The sequence below is a fragment of the Cyrtonyx montezumae genome, unplaced genomic scaffold (genome assembly GCF_038088225.1).
Source record: "Cyrtonyx montezumae isolate F1298 unplaced genomic scaffold, pur_monq_1.0 scaffold_3, whole genome shotgun sequence".
NCBI classification, from domain to species: domain Eukaryota; kingdom Metazoa; phylum Chordata; class Aves; order Galliformes; family Odontophoridae; genus Cyrtonyx; species Cyrtonyx montezumae.
In genome coordinates this window covers 89,379,085-89,395,404 of record NW_027072034.1, presented here as the reverse complement: position 1 = coordinate 89,395,404, position 16,320 = coordinate 89,379,085, and the positions used below count along the sequence as shown (strand labels likewise).

The window sequence follows — 16,320 nt, the reverse complement described above, 5'->3', positions numbered from 1 at the left end:
TTGGACTCTGAGTGTTTATGACAGGGTATACATATACATATTTTTTAAAAAAGAACCTCTTCTCCCTCATATAAATTGGAGCGAGACACTTTTAAATGGAGTTACAGACAGGATACCCAACAGTGAGAGTGTTGCCCTTCCAGGCATAGTTGATGTGTGTACCTTCTGGAGTTTTCCGGAGTGATATTTTTGATAATTTAGATATGAATGCCTCTCCAGAAAGATCACTCCACCTATAGAGTCTTAAGTCTGAAATTTGAATCTTTTTCCTGTGTGTGCCTCCTGGAGCTGTGATATTTATTTTTTTATTTAAATGTGTGTGCCTCTGCAAGATGATCCCTCTGTATACTGAAACTTAAATTGTTTGAACCTTTTTTCTGTGTGCACCTCCTGGAGTCGCAAGGAGTAATTCTTTAAACGTGAGTACCTCTCCAGGAAGATCACTCCACATACCGAAACTTAACTGTTTCTTTGGAACTTTTTATGCATATACCTCTCGGGGACCTACTGAGTAATTTTGAGTCCCATGAAGATTACTGCACATTTTGAAACTTAAGGGTGCCTCCTAACTTAGGTGTGGTGTTTGAAGGCTTCATAGGGAGGTGAGGAGCGATTTTCGTATTAGCATTTCTTTTCATATATGCACTTCCCCATGAAGAGCACCCTACATATTGAAACCCAGAGGTGTTGATTGAGCCTCTTTGTCTTTTGCGTGCTCCTCTCTCAGTAAATGAAGGAGTGATTTGATTATTTGCATTTGGATGCGTGCCCCTCTCTCTGTGTTGACTCTTCTGTATATTGAGAAATGAGAAATGAGTGACTATGTAGTCACAATGAAAAATGAAGACGTATTATTTGACCTCTTAGAAAGGCATGGTGCTAGACCCTCGTTAACAGGGGTAGACCCCAGTCATGAAAGAACTGGCATAATTTGCAGTGTTTCAGACCGTATTAATGTCCTGCAGAAAAACGCTCGTACACGAGCTGGAAAAGGGAAGGCATTTATTTGTGCAGTATTGGGTTCAGCCCTGATTGAAGCTGAATCAAGAAATTGAATTGGATTGAATCTAAACTAGGCATCATATCTTAAGCAAACAGGAAACTTTAGGAAGAAACTCAGGGACCATAAAATTGCAGGTACTGCTGAAGAGAGCTGCTGTTTACAACTCAATACAAGGGTGGTCCCATGAAGATATGTGTAGGGTGGTTGTTTACAATACAGTGGAGGGTCCAGAGAAGATAAGTGGAAATGCTGTTTGCAACTCAGTGGGGGAGTCTGTGAAGATAAGGAGGCAGATTTGCTGGCGACATAATGTAATCCCTTTTAACATCTGGAAATTTACCACCACAGATGTCACTCGCTTTGGAATTTCTGTCCATCTTTGGAATGTAATGAATATTAATGTGTTATGCCTTTAAATGTGTAGTCATTTCTCTCTTTGGTGTGCATGTTTGGTGGAGAGATTCCCCCATGCACCCAGAGCTGTAATAAAGGGAATACTTGCTTGACATATTTCATTGGTTTGTCAAGTTACTATGTCGGATTTCTTGGCATCAAAGCCATAGAATTCTGTGACCAGCAGCTTAAAACAGAGAACCAAACTACCATAAAATTCTGTGACCAGCAGCTTAAAACAGAACTATAGAGTCACTGCAGGAATTGGTTAAAACTCTGCAGAAACAGACAGAGGAACTCAAAAGGCAATTAGAAAATGAAAAACATGATTCAGCTCTCTTACTAGAGGCTCTGAAGGGGCAGTCAATGTGCAAGGATACTAGTGACACTGTTACCCATAGTTTGCCTCAAGAAAAGATCTATCCTCTAGGACTGGAAGGAATAAAGGCAGAGCTAGACAAATTAGATGCCTTCCCTGCTCAATTATGTCCTTTGATAAAAACTGAATATACATTTGATAACAGTGAGGATATGGACCCTCAGATGAACATTAAGGAAATTCCCTTTTCAGCCACTGAACTAGCAAAATTGAGAAGAGATTTTGTCTGTTCTCCAAAAGAATCAGAGACAGAGTATGTATGGAGGGTTAGTCTCAGTGGTGGAGACCAAATACTGTTAACTGAAAAGGAAGCTGAAGGTTATTGGGGACCAGGAGTATTTTTAACTACTGGCAACAATTGTGCTCCCTGGTCCCTAACACTGAGGGCTGCCTATTGGGCAGGTGGTCTTAATCCTCTAGAAAGGGGAGACCCTCTTGCCATTACTGGGACAGTTGATCAATTAGTAGAAAGTGTTCAAAAGGCTGCTTGTCTTTAAATGATGTATGATAGAAAACTGCAGCTTGAATCATCTATGACAGGCATTAGCCTGTCAATCCTGAGAGGATGACCCCTTTAATTAGGGGGCTTCCTGTATACCTATAGGTACATGACTACAAGGAAAAATACAGGTTACAAAGTATGGACATGGGGGGAGGTTGCCCAAGAATTAATTAACTATGGGAGAAAATGTGGATCGGTGATTTCTTCCACCAGTAAATTTGAGACAAAGGGAGTGAGACGTGCAGTGGCCATTTCAACCCTTCCTCTATCTAACTGGGACCACAGCGGATCTAAAATGGTCTCATTTTCAGTGAAACCAAGTGGGCAAAATATAGATCATAAATGTAATATTTTTTTGCTAGGCTGGCAGAAGGGCATTCTGCAAGAACTAATGGATGGATTATCTACAGACAGGTTAGAGGAGTTAGTTAATGGGTGGCCAAAACAAAAGAAGTGACACTCCACCTCCGAGTGCCCCCCTTTGGAATCATCACAGGCACTACGATGTCAGGGCAACTAATGCCTTCATCCCTCTCAAGTGAGCTGGGAGGTGGAGGTTGGATGCACATTAGAAAGCTTACAACAAAAGGACACGACCTATTAAATATGCTTAGAAAGCTAAGGATGCTTGGGAAAAGGAATATAAAATTACCACTCTCTGGATTATTCACTCATTTTAACCATATTAACAAGGCCCAAAAGGGCAAGCTGATGTCCTGTTTTGTTTTGCAGAAGACACCTATGGGACTTTGACTGAACACAGAAAGGCAGGCAGATTACTTTAATCATTTTTGTTTTGTGACGCATATTGAAGATTTGATCACACTAGAATCCTGAATATACCTCTTGATTACGTTACATATTTTAGTTGCATAGTATCATGTTTCTGTTTGTCGTGGGTGTCCTCTTTAGGACACTCTTTGTCCTCTTTAGGACACTCTTTGTCCTCTTTATCTGTTAAACTTCACACTTGGATTCAGAGCTTTCACAGGTTATGCTGGCTACTGGCTACTCCCTGAACAGTGATACCATTCCTTTTGACCCCTTCTTCCACACCTTTTTATCAAACTGATTATGATTTGCATGTAACTCCGCTATGGTATTGCCTACTTCCTAATAAACTGGGAAATGAACAAAGGAACCCATCTAATATCTGTCAGATGTGGTCACAAAAAGAAACCCACTATGTTACTGATGTTTTTCAGTGTCAGAGAGATGTTTGTTGTAACATGAATCCAGGAGTTCCATCCAAAACATGGCTGTTGGAAAGTGTCTATATTTTGCTAAGTAATGTGTATGTTTCTGTGTATGTTTCTTGTATGTTGTATATTATGGGATATCCTACACACACTATCCCTTGCAAGTTCTATATATTATAACAATACTTGAACTTGTCAAACTAGTATATATATATATCATTACTTCAATCACTTTTGAGATGCTCAAATAGGCAATTCTATTCATATTTAACTTTGAGACAACATGCAGTGTTGCAGTGTGGTGAAGTTATCTTCACTCAGCCTATTAGAAAACATATTTGTTCCATCTATGGTCCTGGCAAAATACCAAATCATCTTTGAAAATATTACATGGCAAGTCCACATATTGTTGAATTGGACTATATATGCTTTCTGAGAATTAAAATCACAAGTGCTACAGGTACTGATAATAGCATTGCAAAAGTGCTATTGCCAGTTAGTGCTTGGTATGTTGTTAAGGAATAGATTGTTTGTGTCAAATTGAATGACTCTAATTGTTGTCTAAAGATTGATTATAATGGTAAAGTTGTTAAACAAATTGCCCAGAGTATACAGAAAATTGCCCATGTTCCCGTCCAAACTTGGAAAGGCCTAGACTTTGATCTTTTTTCCTTGTAGGTTGCTCACAGCTGTGTCAGTGGTGCTGATATGAAAGAGCAGCAGAAGGTACTAGTCAGTGGGATGTACAAGGTCTAGCAATCTCTCCCTCATCCTTTATGCAGGCCCCTGGTAAGCAGCAAACTCTCCAGAGAGGAGGTCAGGATGACAAATGGGTGGCTGTATCCCTCAGAAGAGGATCACCCACTACTATCACCTGTTGCTTTATCTTAGTTGCAGTAGTTGTTAGGCAACAGGGAGCTCGTCTGGCTGTCTTAGTTCTAAGATGTTACAGTTTCCTTTTCCTCCTCAGCTTACAGAACTTGGAAGCTGTTCTGCAGAGGCACCTCAGGCTTTGAGGGAGGCTTCCTCCTGTTAGTCTTTCTCATGACAATTAGCCATTTCTCTTCACTGTTGGCTTCTCTACTAACTGGATGATCTGGTGGGGGTGTTTGGGGAAAGGAGCCAGATGAGGTTTAAAAAGAGTAAGTGTAGAGTCTTGCACCTAGGGAGGAATAACTTCATGCACTGGTACAGGCTCGGGGGTGACCTGCTGGAGTGGAGCTCTGAGGAGAGGGACCTGGGGGTCCTGGTGAAAAACAGGTTGACCATGAGCTAGCAGTGTGCCATAGTGGCCAAGAAGGCCAATGACATCCTGGGATGCATTAAAAAGAGTGTGGCCAGCAGGTTGAGGGAGGTGATCCTCCCCCTCTACTCTGCCCTGGTGAGGCCTCATCTGGAGTACTGTGTCCAGTTCTGGGCTCCCCAGTATGAAAAAGACAGGGATCTCCTTGAAAGAGTCCAGCAGAGGGCTGCAAAGATGATAAAGGACACGGAACACCTCTTTTATGAGGAAAGGCTGAGAGACCTGGGTCTGTTCAGCCTTGAGAAAAGAAGACTCAGAGGGGATCTGATCCACGTCTATAAGTATCTAAGGAGCAGGAGGCAAAGGTACAAAGCTGGACTCTTCTCAGCAGTGTGCAGTGGTAGGATAAGGGGAAATGGCCACAAACTGTGGAATAGGAAGTTGCCCACAAATGTGTATGGGAACTTCTTAACAGCGAGGGTGATGGAGTGCTGGCACAGTCTGCCCAGAGAGGTGGTGGAGTCTCCTTCTCTGAAGATGTTCAAAACCCACCTGTACACCTACCTGTGCAACCTGGTCTAAGGAGCCTGCTTTGGCAGGGGGGTTAGACAAATATAATTAATAGTGTCTCCACAGTTCTCTGTTAGTTCTCACAGGACTTCTGGATGCATCTCATCGGGTTCTATAGACTTGTGCATCTTCAGGTTTCACAGATGGTCTTGAATCTGATACTCTTGTACAGAGGGTTATTCTTCATTCTATTAGTCTCCGCCTTTGATGTCTGGGCACTGTGGCTAGAGCCCTTGCTGATCTACACCACAGGAGATACTTTATCAAATAACTCTGCTTTCTCCATGCCAATTTTAGCCAGGTCTCCTGTTTTGTTCATATGAGGTTACAGTTTCTTTTATCTTCCTTTGTTGTCATATGCACTTCAAAGAATCATTCTTGCTAGATTTTACATCTCTAGCCAAGTTCAGTTCCAGATGTGACTTGGCTTTTCTAACCCTCTCCCTGTACTCCCATGTCATATCCCTATCATCCCAGGATATATAACCCTGCTTCCACTGCCTATGCATTTTGTTTTTTTTTTGTGTGTGTGTTTTAGTTTGTTTTCAAGTCTCTCCTGCCTGTCTCCGTGCTTACTGAAATTGAGAGCTCTAAGACAAATGTATACAAATATCTGCAAACTCTCATTCACTCACTTATATCTGTGAGCAGTTCACAAGGGATCCAACACACTAGTGTACTAAAGAGACAAAAATTTGTATTTCTAAGGTTTGAGTCCTGACTCTACTATTTACCTGTCCAGTACTCCACAAGACCTAGAATTCTACTGGGCACGATCACTGTACTGCAGGCTACCTCCAGTCTTGACCTCTCTGGTAAGTTCATCAGCATTAGTGAGCAATAGATCCAGCAACACCTCTCCTATAGTTGGGCTCTTTTTCACTTCTACTAGGTCTTCAAGACAATCCAGTAGCCTCTTGGACTGCAGTTTGATGTGTTGTTTCTTCAACAGATGTCCAGGTGGCTGAAGTCATCTAACAAGGTAAGTGACTGCAAGCATGATATTTCTAGCAGCTAAAGAAAGAACTCTCTCCTACTCTCCTTGATCTGGTGAACATCAACTGCACAGTATCCTTTCCTCTAATTTTCACCCTCAAGTTCCCAACCTGTGCATTGCTGTTCTTCAAAAACAGTTCAGTGCAATCATTCCTGATTGTTGCATGAAGGGCAACTTCCCTATCTTTTCTTCCTTGCCTTCCTTTGTCTTGAACATTGGCAGCAACTCTCCAATTGTGTATGATTCATTCCACCAACTTTCTGTGATAGCAATAACGTGTCGTAGTTTTCCATGTGATTGGTGGCGACTAGCTCCTTCCATTTGTTACTATACTGCATGCATTTGTGTAAAGGCATTTCATTTAGGCCTTTGACTTTCTAACGCTTTTGAAAGAACCTTTCTGGAAGGTTGTGGGACACTCCTCCCTACTCTTGTAGGTGCATTCTTCCTTCCTGGTGCGGGTGAGCATGTGACTTAAGGCCCCATACTCAGGGCACAGTACACTGAGTAGCAACCTGCCAGCAAAGGTTCTCCTTTCTTTCCTAGACAGGTGGATCCCATTTCTCTACAGTAATCTGTATTCATCAAAATGTCTTCCACAGTCATAAACACCAAATCCACGTTGATGACTCCAGCAATGAAACTAGGTGTTAATCTGCATGGTGTGTTGACTTCTGCCCAACCCCCCATGTCAGACTGGCAAGATAGAGAAGAAGGCTGCTTGAGTCCCTTTCACTTTTGCCCCCATAACCCTAAAGTCCCACTTGACCTTGCCCAGGCTATTCTGTAACCCATTTTTGGTGCCCATATGAAAAATAGGTAGGGGATATGAGTGTGCTTTTTACCACTTGTAGCAGTCTCTCTGCAACATCCTAGACTGTAGCTCCTGGCAAGCAGTAGATTTCTCTCGACTACTATCAGGCTGGTAGATGGGCTTCTTGTTGTGTCTCAGTAGGGAATCACCAATACTAATGCTTCCTGTTTCCTTCTGTGACTTTCAGCATGCATAGCTGTGACTTGCTCTTTGATTTCACCCACTGCAAAACTTAGTATTTGTTGCTGGTTGGTACTTGTGAGGAAACAGCGAATTGTCATCCTGTTGCAATGAGTTACAAGATATAACCTCATTTTCCAAGGCGTTTTCTATGTCTTGTTGATGCTCTTTGTCTGCTAGTCCTTGTATGTCAGTGCATCAGGGCCCTAGTAATTCTCCATGCAATGCCTCAAGAAATACTCAATCTGTCTCTTGCTCTTCCCTGCCTCTGGTAATGCAGTGTAATCTGCTGACTTTGTCCTACTGCTCCACAATCTGTTGCCTGAGCAACTCCACTAGAGCACATCTTGCTCAGGTAGAGCTGCCGCCCTCCTCCACACAGATTTTGCATCCCTCCAGATGGACAGCATCCTCCCTGAGAGGAAACTGTCTGAATAGTCACTTCTGCTCATCTCTGATTGGCCTAGTTAGGGCAATGACTCCTGGCTGCTGCAGAGCACAGCGCTTGCCTAGTCCGAACCATCATTCCTCCAAGTGTCTTAGAGCACTGTGTAATCAGCTCTGTTAGTTCCCTGGAAACCTTGAGCTTCTCAGTATTTTTGCACAGACTTACAATGCATCGGAGAGACCTTCGAGATGTTGTGCTCTTCTCATCAGCTTCACTGTCATTCTCTGGACACCTTCCAGGGCCTCAATCATAGAATCACCAAGGTTGGAAAAGACCTACAAGATCATCCAGTCCAACTGTCCTCCTATTACCAATTGTTCTTACTAAACAACATTCCTCAACAGCACGTCCACACATTCCTTGAATACCTCCAGGGTTGGTGACTCCACCACCTCCCTGGGCAGCCCATTCCAGTGCCTGACCGCTCTTGGAGAAGTGGTATTTCCTAACATCCAGTCTGAATTTCCCGTGGTGCAACTTAAAGCCATTCCCTCTTATCCTATCAATAGTTACATGAGAGAAGAGCCTGAGCCCCAGCTCACTAATGCTCCCTTCGGGTAGTTATAGAGAGCAATAAGGTGTCCCCTGGGCCTCCTCCAGGCTGAACAATCCCAGCTCCTTCAAGCCATTCCTCATAGGACCTGTGCTTCACCAGCTTTGTTGCCCTTCTCTGGACATGCTCCAGGGCCTCGATTTCTTCCTTGCATTGAGGGGCCCAAAAATGGAACACAGTACTCGAGGTGTGGCCTCACCAGTGCTGACTACAGGGGCACAATTACTTCCCTGCTTATGCTGGCTACGCTATTTCTGATACAAGCCAGGATGACATTGGGCTTGTTGGCCACCTTTGCACACTGCTGGCTCATGTTCATCCGAGCACTGACCAATAGACCCAGGTCTGTTTCTTCTACAGTCTTCCAGCCATTCTGCCCCAAGCCTGTAGCATTGTGTGGGGTTATTGTGGTCAAAAGTGTTGAACCTTATCCCATTGGCTTCAGCCCAGTTATCCAACCTGTCCAGATCCTTCTGTAGGGCCTCACTACCCCCAGACAGATTGATACTTCCAGCCAACTTGGTGTCATCTGCAAACTTACTGAAGGTGCACTCGATGCCCTCAGGCCCTAGTGATACAAACATTACATGTGAGCACTAAGCTATTTGTTAAATATTTTAGCTACTGACTTCACCAGCCAGTTTCTAGAGGGATGCCTGTAAGAATAATTTTGTTACATGCACTGCTTGATTATCTCTAAATCCTTTAAATGTTTATTCTGTTCTCTTTCCAGTGCATTCCTCAGACTCTTGGAAATGAAAAGAAGTCATCCTGTGATAACTATAAAAGCTGTTTCTATTACTGAAGATGATGTGAATTTGATTTTCTGTAACTTGGTACTATTGCTGATAAACTGATTAATTGTTGAATTAAAAATGGAAACAGCTTGGATGGCTGATGATTTTTACTGAGTTTGAAAGCTTTGACAATTTTTATTAGATTAGGACAGAATGTCGTGAAGTTTCAGAAACATATAATTCATATATTTTTCTAATTACTCAAGTAACAAGATAATGAAAGTTTTAACATGTTTATCATTATTACTGGAATGTTTCCTAAGAAATCAATGTGATATTTTGGTAGTGCTTGGAAGCCCATATGGAATTCTCTGGTCTGATTTGGTGTTTGCAGTTAATGACAAGAGAAAGAAATACATTTCACAATTATTTGTACTTCTTCTTCTTCACCCAGTTATCTGAATTGCAGTATTTGTCTATGACTCTGATTTTATATAAATTATATATAAATTCACAGAAGTGTTTAAAGTTTCAGAGCTCTACCCATTATAATACCCTTGAAAATAATAGCTGTTGTGGCTGGGCTCTGGAAAAGCCCTCTGTCGGACTTCAAACAGCTATCTAGGTTGTATTTTTTATTTAAATTTGTGTCTGTTAGAAGAGCCTAGTCCATTACTTTCCATGATCTAGAGTCAAATTCTGCATATGGGTATTGTCCTGAGATGAAGTAATATTTACCATCACTCTGTGCATCTCTTGGCCCTCAGTTACTGTCATCATGACTCACAATAATTCTGATGGCTGCTCTGGAATTTCTGTAGGCTTACCCCAGGACAATCAATAATACTTAGGAAGAAATTGAATAACTCTTTACTGGAATTTCTTCACTGGTCCTTCTGTTAATAGGGAAATGTGAATCAAACATCCTTTCTTTGAAACAATGGAGATTTTACTCCTTCCAGTATTTAGGAATGACATTTTAACCAGGGCTAGCTGGGAATCTTCTCCATCACCCACCAAGTGGAACCAGGTCCCTGTGCAAAAACAGTTCCATAGAGAGGTTTGCCCTTTCCAGAGGCTGGAAGGACCCACACCGCTTCTTCCAACATGCTCCTTACATGTACCACAGGGACCTTATCTCCCTCTATGGTATGTAGGGAGCTGGATTGTGTAATATCATCTTAATTGACCAATTCTCTAGCATTGACCAACAAGGTGGATTGTGACAAATTTTTTTCCCAGTGCTTAAATGTTCCACCACCCATTGCTTTCAACATGGTTTTTAACAACCTGTTGTAGCACTCAACCTTACCAGAAGCTGGTGTGTGATAGAGGATATGATAAATCCACTCCTTGGCCCTAACATCCACATGTGAATTTTTGCTCCACACAGCAGCCTTCCATCTACGGTGCTTCCAACAATACAACACGATCCATCTGATGGATTTCATTTTCTTTTTCTGGTAATTCATTGTAGGTTGGGGCCTCCTTAGCATGCAATACCTCTTCTGTTTAATTTACTCAAAATTATTTTGAGAATATATAGAATATAGAAGAATTTTGGAAGAGAATATAGCAGAATAGCAGAATAGATATAGAGAATATAGCAGAATTTTGGAAGTTCTGCTGCCTGACTCCAAGCTCTCATTGGAGGATGTTAAGAGATGCTATAAATGGCCACCACTTCCAGAAGTCCCAGAACCCAGTGCTTTTTCCTTCCTGGATGCTAGAGCCCAGTCCTGAGCCTCCAGAGGCACAATTGATCTATTCCAGATCCATGGACATGGCTGTTACTGTTGCTGCTGCTGTGTTGTTGCTATAGAACCTTTGTTCACCCATTTGTTTCTTCCTGATCCCCTTCCCCTAAATGTTCCTCAACATGTTCTCTGCAATTCCACAGGGCCTCACCAAATATCATAAATCTTCCCGTTCCTCTATTTCCCCCCCTTTTATCAGTTACAAAGCACGGGATAGCCATGTCAAAAGCTGTGTCTGGAATTTCTTGATGGCGCATTAAGAAGGAGCTGAAGACTTCTGGGCAATTCCATTGCCTGTGTTATCCTTTATCAGATTCACGTCTATGTATTTTTTATTTTATCTCTTCCTCTTCATTACTGTGGGAATAGAATGTTGTTTCTGAGAAGAACAAGATAAGAATTTAGTTCATGGTCTCTGTGTCCATCTATCATCACAGAAATTAGAAATAAATATTGCAAATTGATTAGCAATATACAGGTGTAGCTAGTAACAATTTATGTTTAGCCAGTGTGAATATATACATAATTATTCTGTCACATGACATGCCCAAGAAAGTGAGGGCAAGCTGGAATTAAATGTCCCTTGGACAGAAGGGAAGAGGCCTTAGAGAGAATCATCATGTTATTACGATAAGAAGAGTTCTGAGACATCTTGGAAACAACAGGATGGCGACTAACTGGTGGCAAGATACAGTAAGAATCAGAATGTAATTTACAAATATAAACCTTTGCTGGCACGAGGTAGACTACCAATTAACAAGTGTCAGAATGGAATTAACAATGTAAATTTGGTAAGATTGTGAACCTAACAAATGTAAATTTGGTAAGATTGTGAACCTAACAAATGTAAATCTGGTGAGACTGTGAACCTGGAATACCCAGCCAATGGGAAAATAGGGCAGAAGGTAAGTTTATGGCAAAAAGTATAAAAGCTGTAATAATAATAATAATAATCTGTTCCCATAGATGTGTTCATATTGGTAGGACGCCCGCCATTGCAATTACATTTGTGAATTACATTTTTTTTTACCAGAGATCCTGCCTCCTAAAACTATCTCAGATGTTTCTGACATTATCATGTTTGCACTGAAAGAATTCATGATTGGATAATCCTAATGAAGCAGGTACTTTCTCCTTCCACGTACTCTTGCACTGGCTACCTGGCACATGTGGATCACTAACAGAAACAAGCTGGAGAATTTACAGGTTCCCTTACATGGCAATGTCACTTCTTTCTCTTTTCCAACATCTCACATACTCTCACTTCATTGTTCATCACTTTAAAAATGAATAACTGATAGTGTGCTTTTTTCTGTATGTTGTGGCTCTCTCAAACATCCTGTTGTTTAACCTGGAAGGTGACTAAGCACCACACAGATGTTCACTTACTCTTCCCACTCCACTCCCAATGGGATGGGGGAGAGATTCAGGAAAACAAACAGCAAAGTAAAGCTCGTGGGTTGGGATAAATGTATTCACTAAGATAGAGGAAAGGAAAAGGATAGTAGTTCTGACTATGTAAATGCAAAAGTAATCGATTACCACCAACTGACCAATGCCCTCTCTGAGCAGTGGAAGATAGCCAGATGAACTCCCAACCCTTCAATATTCCTTCTGTATGATGCCATGTGGTATAGAATATCCCCTTGACCAGTTTAAGTCGTTGGTCCTAATTCTGTTCCCTCCCAGCTCCTTGGGCCTTTTGCTAAGAATGGCCTTGGCTCCTTACAACTCTGCTTAGCAGCAACTATGAACATCAGTGTGTTATCAACATTATTTTTCTCCAAAACTTAGAACCAAAACTTAGCCTCATAGCAGACACTCTGAAGAGAACAATTTAATCCCAGCTGAAGCTAAGGCATTCCATACCATTTACGTCATGATCAGGTTCCACAGTTTCTACATGTAATAACTAATTGCTATCATTTATTTTTCTTTTTGACATGTATACACGTTATTTCCACAGACTATGGACCATCCCATTTAAATTGTCCACAGTATTAATTTAATCCATAATCTTGAGCTCCATCCATCATAACATCCCTCCTTCAGTGCAGTAAGAATGATTCACAGTGTTGGGTTACTCTGTGCTGAAGTTAGTTCTCGTTCCATTAGAGTTGGTTCTTCTTTACCCTCGGCAGTACTTTCAGTAATAGTACCAACAAGACATAAAACAACCAAAGTAATTATGACATACAGTTTTACAGCAGCAATTTAACATAATACAATTCAAATTATTAGCTGTTCTGACTCAGCATCAAATCACTTTGAGATACACAGTGGATATCCCCATCCTTCCACATTACCCACTGTGTGCGCCCAGGTCTTTGAGCAAAAGTAATCTCATGGATAGACTTGCCTTTGCCCAAGGCAAGAATAACCCAGAGTGTCTTGTCCAGCATGTTCTTTATGTGCACCACTGGTGCTTTATTCTCTTCTATGGGATGCAAGGGGCATGACTGGGCAGAACCAGTTCCATTGGCAGATCCCTGAGTCTTAACTAACTGAGTGGCTTTTGCCAAATGTGTGTCCCAGTGTTTCAGTATCCCAGCATACATTGCTCTCATGTAGTCTTTAACAGTCCACTGTACTGTTCATTTTTTCCAGAGACTAGTGCATGACAGGGAATGTGACATACCTACTCAATGCCATGATTTTTGGCCCAAGCAGTAATTTGATTGTTTTGGATATGAGTCCCATTGTCTAACTCAATTCTTTCTGGGATGCCATGTCACCACAAGATTTGCTTTTCAATGTCAAGGATAGTATGTTGGGTGGTGGCATGGGGCATGGAATATGTTTACAACCATCCACTGGTTGCTTCCAACACTGTAAACATCTGATGCTTGCCATGGCGAGTTTGTGGGAGTATGATATAATCTACCTGCCAGGCTTCTCTGTATTTATATTTCAGCCATCATCCCTTATAAAAGGATTTGTAAAAAAATCATTTGGCTTGATTAATTACAGCACATGTTTTCCCTTTGGATAACCTGTGCAATAGCCAATGGCAGTCAAGTCCACTCCTCAAACCCAAGCCCATCTATTGGTTGATACCACCTCAAATATAAAGAGAAAACTTGAACTGCCTGTTAGGATGCTCCCTCATCTTTGCTAACTTTCTGACCTGCTTTCAGGACTTTTATGGGTAATACCAGGCCAGTGCCATGCTAGGAATCTTATTAAGCAGCTTTGGTTGTTTGCTGGTGTATTTTTTGTAGTTTTGTAGTTTTGAGGTCTCTGTAGTCCTTCTGGAAGTAGGTGGTTCTCCTCTTTCTCCTGTGTCTCCTTCTACTGAGTCAGTTACCCATTGTCTTTAGCATTTATTGCACAGGGTCCAGTTTCAACAGGGTTTCTACAAAAAGGATAAGAAAATTATTCTGACCTTGATACCTAGGCCCATTGACTTGCAAATAAATGAGGGAACTAGTAGGATAAAAGGGAGGAGGAGATGCTTTATAACTGGGAAAAGTGTGTGAATGTAGTAAGAGATGTCCATCTTGAGGGGAGCAGGAGATACCTGGATTGGAAACTGAAAAGTATGGGAGAAGATGGAATATCCAGAAACTATGGAAAGAGAAGAGAAGAAGATGTTATGTATATCTTGACATATCTTGATACCCACATGGGATGTCTCAGTTCTGGAGTATTTATCTTGGGGGGCTCTGAGTCTAGCTTTCTTGAGAAAATGCTGCTTATTTGTGATTTTGTGGCAGATCCAGTCTTGATCACTTCAGACCTAGTGAAAAAGCTCTAAAAGGAATTCATGTGATTACCCAAAACGCTGAACCACGTTCAGTGGCTCATAACACATCCCAGGAACTGTTTGGTTTGCTGAAGCTGAACTGGTTGATGGGTACCTATCAGGGCCAGGCTCCAGCGGTGATGCCCCTCCAGCTTCTGTACTAGATGAAAGTCCAAGTGTCTTGCTGTTCTAGAACCAGCAGCAAGTTTTCCCATGGATCTATGAAGATAATTTTGTGCACCTTATGATTACTGATTGCTATGTCCTGGGGGAGGATGTGGTCATCCTTAACTGTTGAACCAAAGCAATCTGCCATATCTGAGCCTGTAGATGTGAACATAGCCACTAGCTCAAAGAGAGAAGCTTAGTGGTATCTGTAGTTGGCACTAATCTTGCGGTGTTGGCCCCAAACCTAGTAGCCAAAACATTCTGCAGGGAGAGTTATAATACTGCTTTGTTGCTTTCTGGAGAATACATCTTGTCTCCCTCTCTAGCAGCTCTGGATCTCTCCTACTGTTCTTCTCCAGCAAGTTGCGTACTACTGCAAGATGCTATCCTAGCAAGATGGTTCATGAAGGCTGAGCAGTGGCAGCTGGAACAGCCTCTTAATATTAAGTGAGGGGTGTGGTTGCACAGGCAGAACAGCCTTGAGCAGTTAGGGGAAAGTGCTGAAAAGGGTTTAGTTGCAAGTTGCAAAAGCATTGATACTGAGTATGAGGGATGACTCAAGTACTCAGAGGGAGGTACAATGACTTCACTTCCTAAGACTTTCAGGAACAAATATCAGGGCCTGCTCTAAGATGGTCTGTGGCAACAACCAAGAAGAGCAGGTAGACATGGCTGGGTGTGACTGCATACCATGTGCAGGCATCAGAGCTATCTGCAACACTGCTCACTCAGGTACTGTGAAGATGAGAGCTGTGGCAGTTTGAAAAGTCTGTGTGGGCCAGCAAATTATACTGTGAACTGCTGAGGACAGTCACACTGTCTTCCGTGCTACTGAAGCTCAATGCTTCAAACCTTGTGCAGGTTCATAGCAATTACTGAAACATAGGCATGCCCTGTATCCTCCTATAAACCCCAGCAGTTTGCCCATCCCTCCCAAAAGCTGTTTTAAAATTATTTTAGTTGTCAACCAAATGAATGAATAAATCATAGTTATAATTCAAACATGTGAACAAATTATTTATTGTAATAATTGAAAAAGGAGTGCCAGCAAGAGCCATTTTCCAATTATAATGGTAAATACTGATTTTTTAAAGGTATATTCTTCTGTACCCAGTATTTTTCATCTGCTTGCCATACAGTAATTATGTATAATATGAAAGAAAAATATGCTTCCTTCTGTGTCAGACATCTTCATACAAATGAAAAAATACGCTTCCTTTTGCAGCAGCCATCTTCAGTGCTATAGAGTAAGAAAGGAAAATGGATTAAGGAACATTTAGATTATATTCACCTCCCTCCTGAGGACAAACAAGAGAGCCGCTGTGAGCTGGTCAGAAAGTCAAAGGCCTGAAATAACTGACTATTAGCTGCTAGTTAGTAGAGGAGTAAAGAGGAAAATATTTTGCTTCTATATCTATGCTGCTAAGAGACCATAGGCTACATACACATGGTTTGTAGCCAGCAAAGGCACTGGATACTATGACCATAAAAGCCTTCTTAAAAATATTTAGCACCAACAAAGGGCTTTTGAGGGAAAGGCAGACTTCCTGGGAAGGATGGATGCAACCTTACCTGTTAGCTCCATTTTCAGAAGGACACAGTAAACTGTTGTGAATTTATGCTCGGTTTCAG

At 41.7% G+C, this 16,320-nt stretch overlaps 1 long non-coding RNA gene across 1 annotated transcript in view; it reads left to right on the top strand.

Moving 5' to 3' along the window:
- Positions 1–6,988, top strand: part of LOC136052345 (uncharacterized) — a 50,853-nt gene extending 43,865 nt beyond the window's left edge. Inside the window, exons 2-3 of the long non-coding RNA XR_010622540.1 lie at positions 5,231–6,104; positions 6,242–6,988. This is a non-coding gene — a long non-coding RNA (uncharacterized LOC136052345). The remainder of the gene's footprint in view (positions 1–5,230; positions 6,105–6,241) is intronic.
- Positions 6,989–16,320: the final 9,332 nt, after the last annotated feature.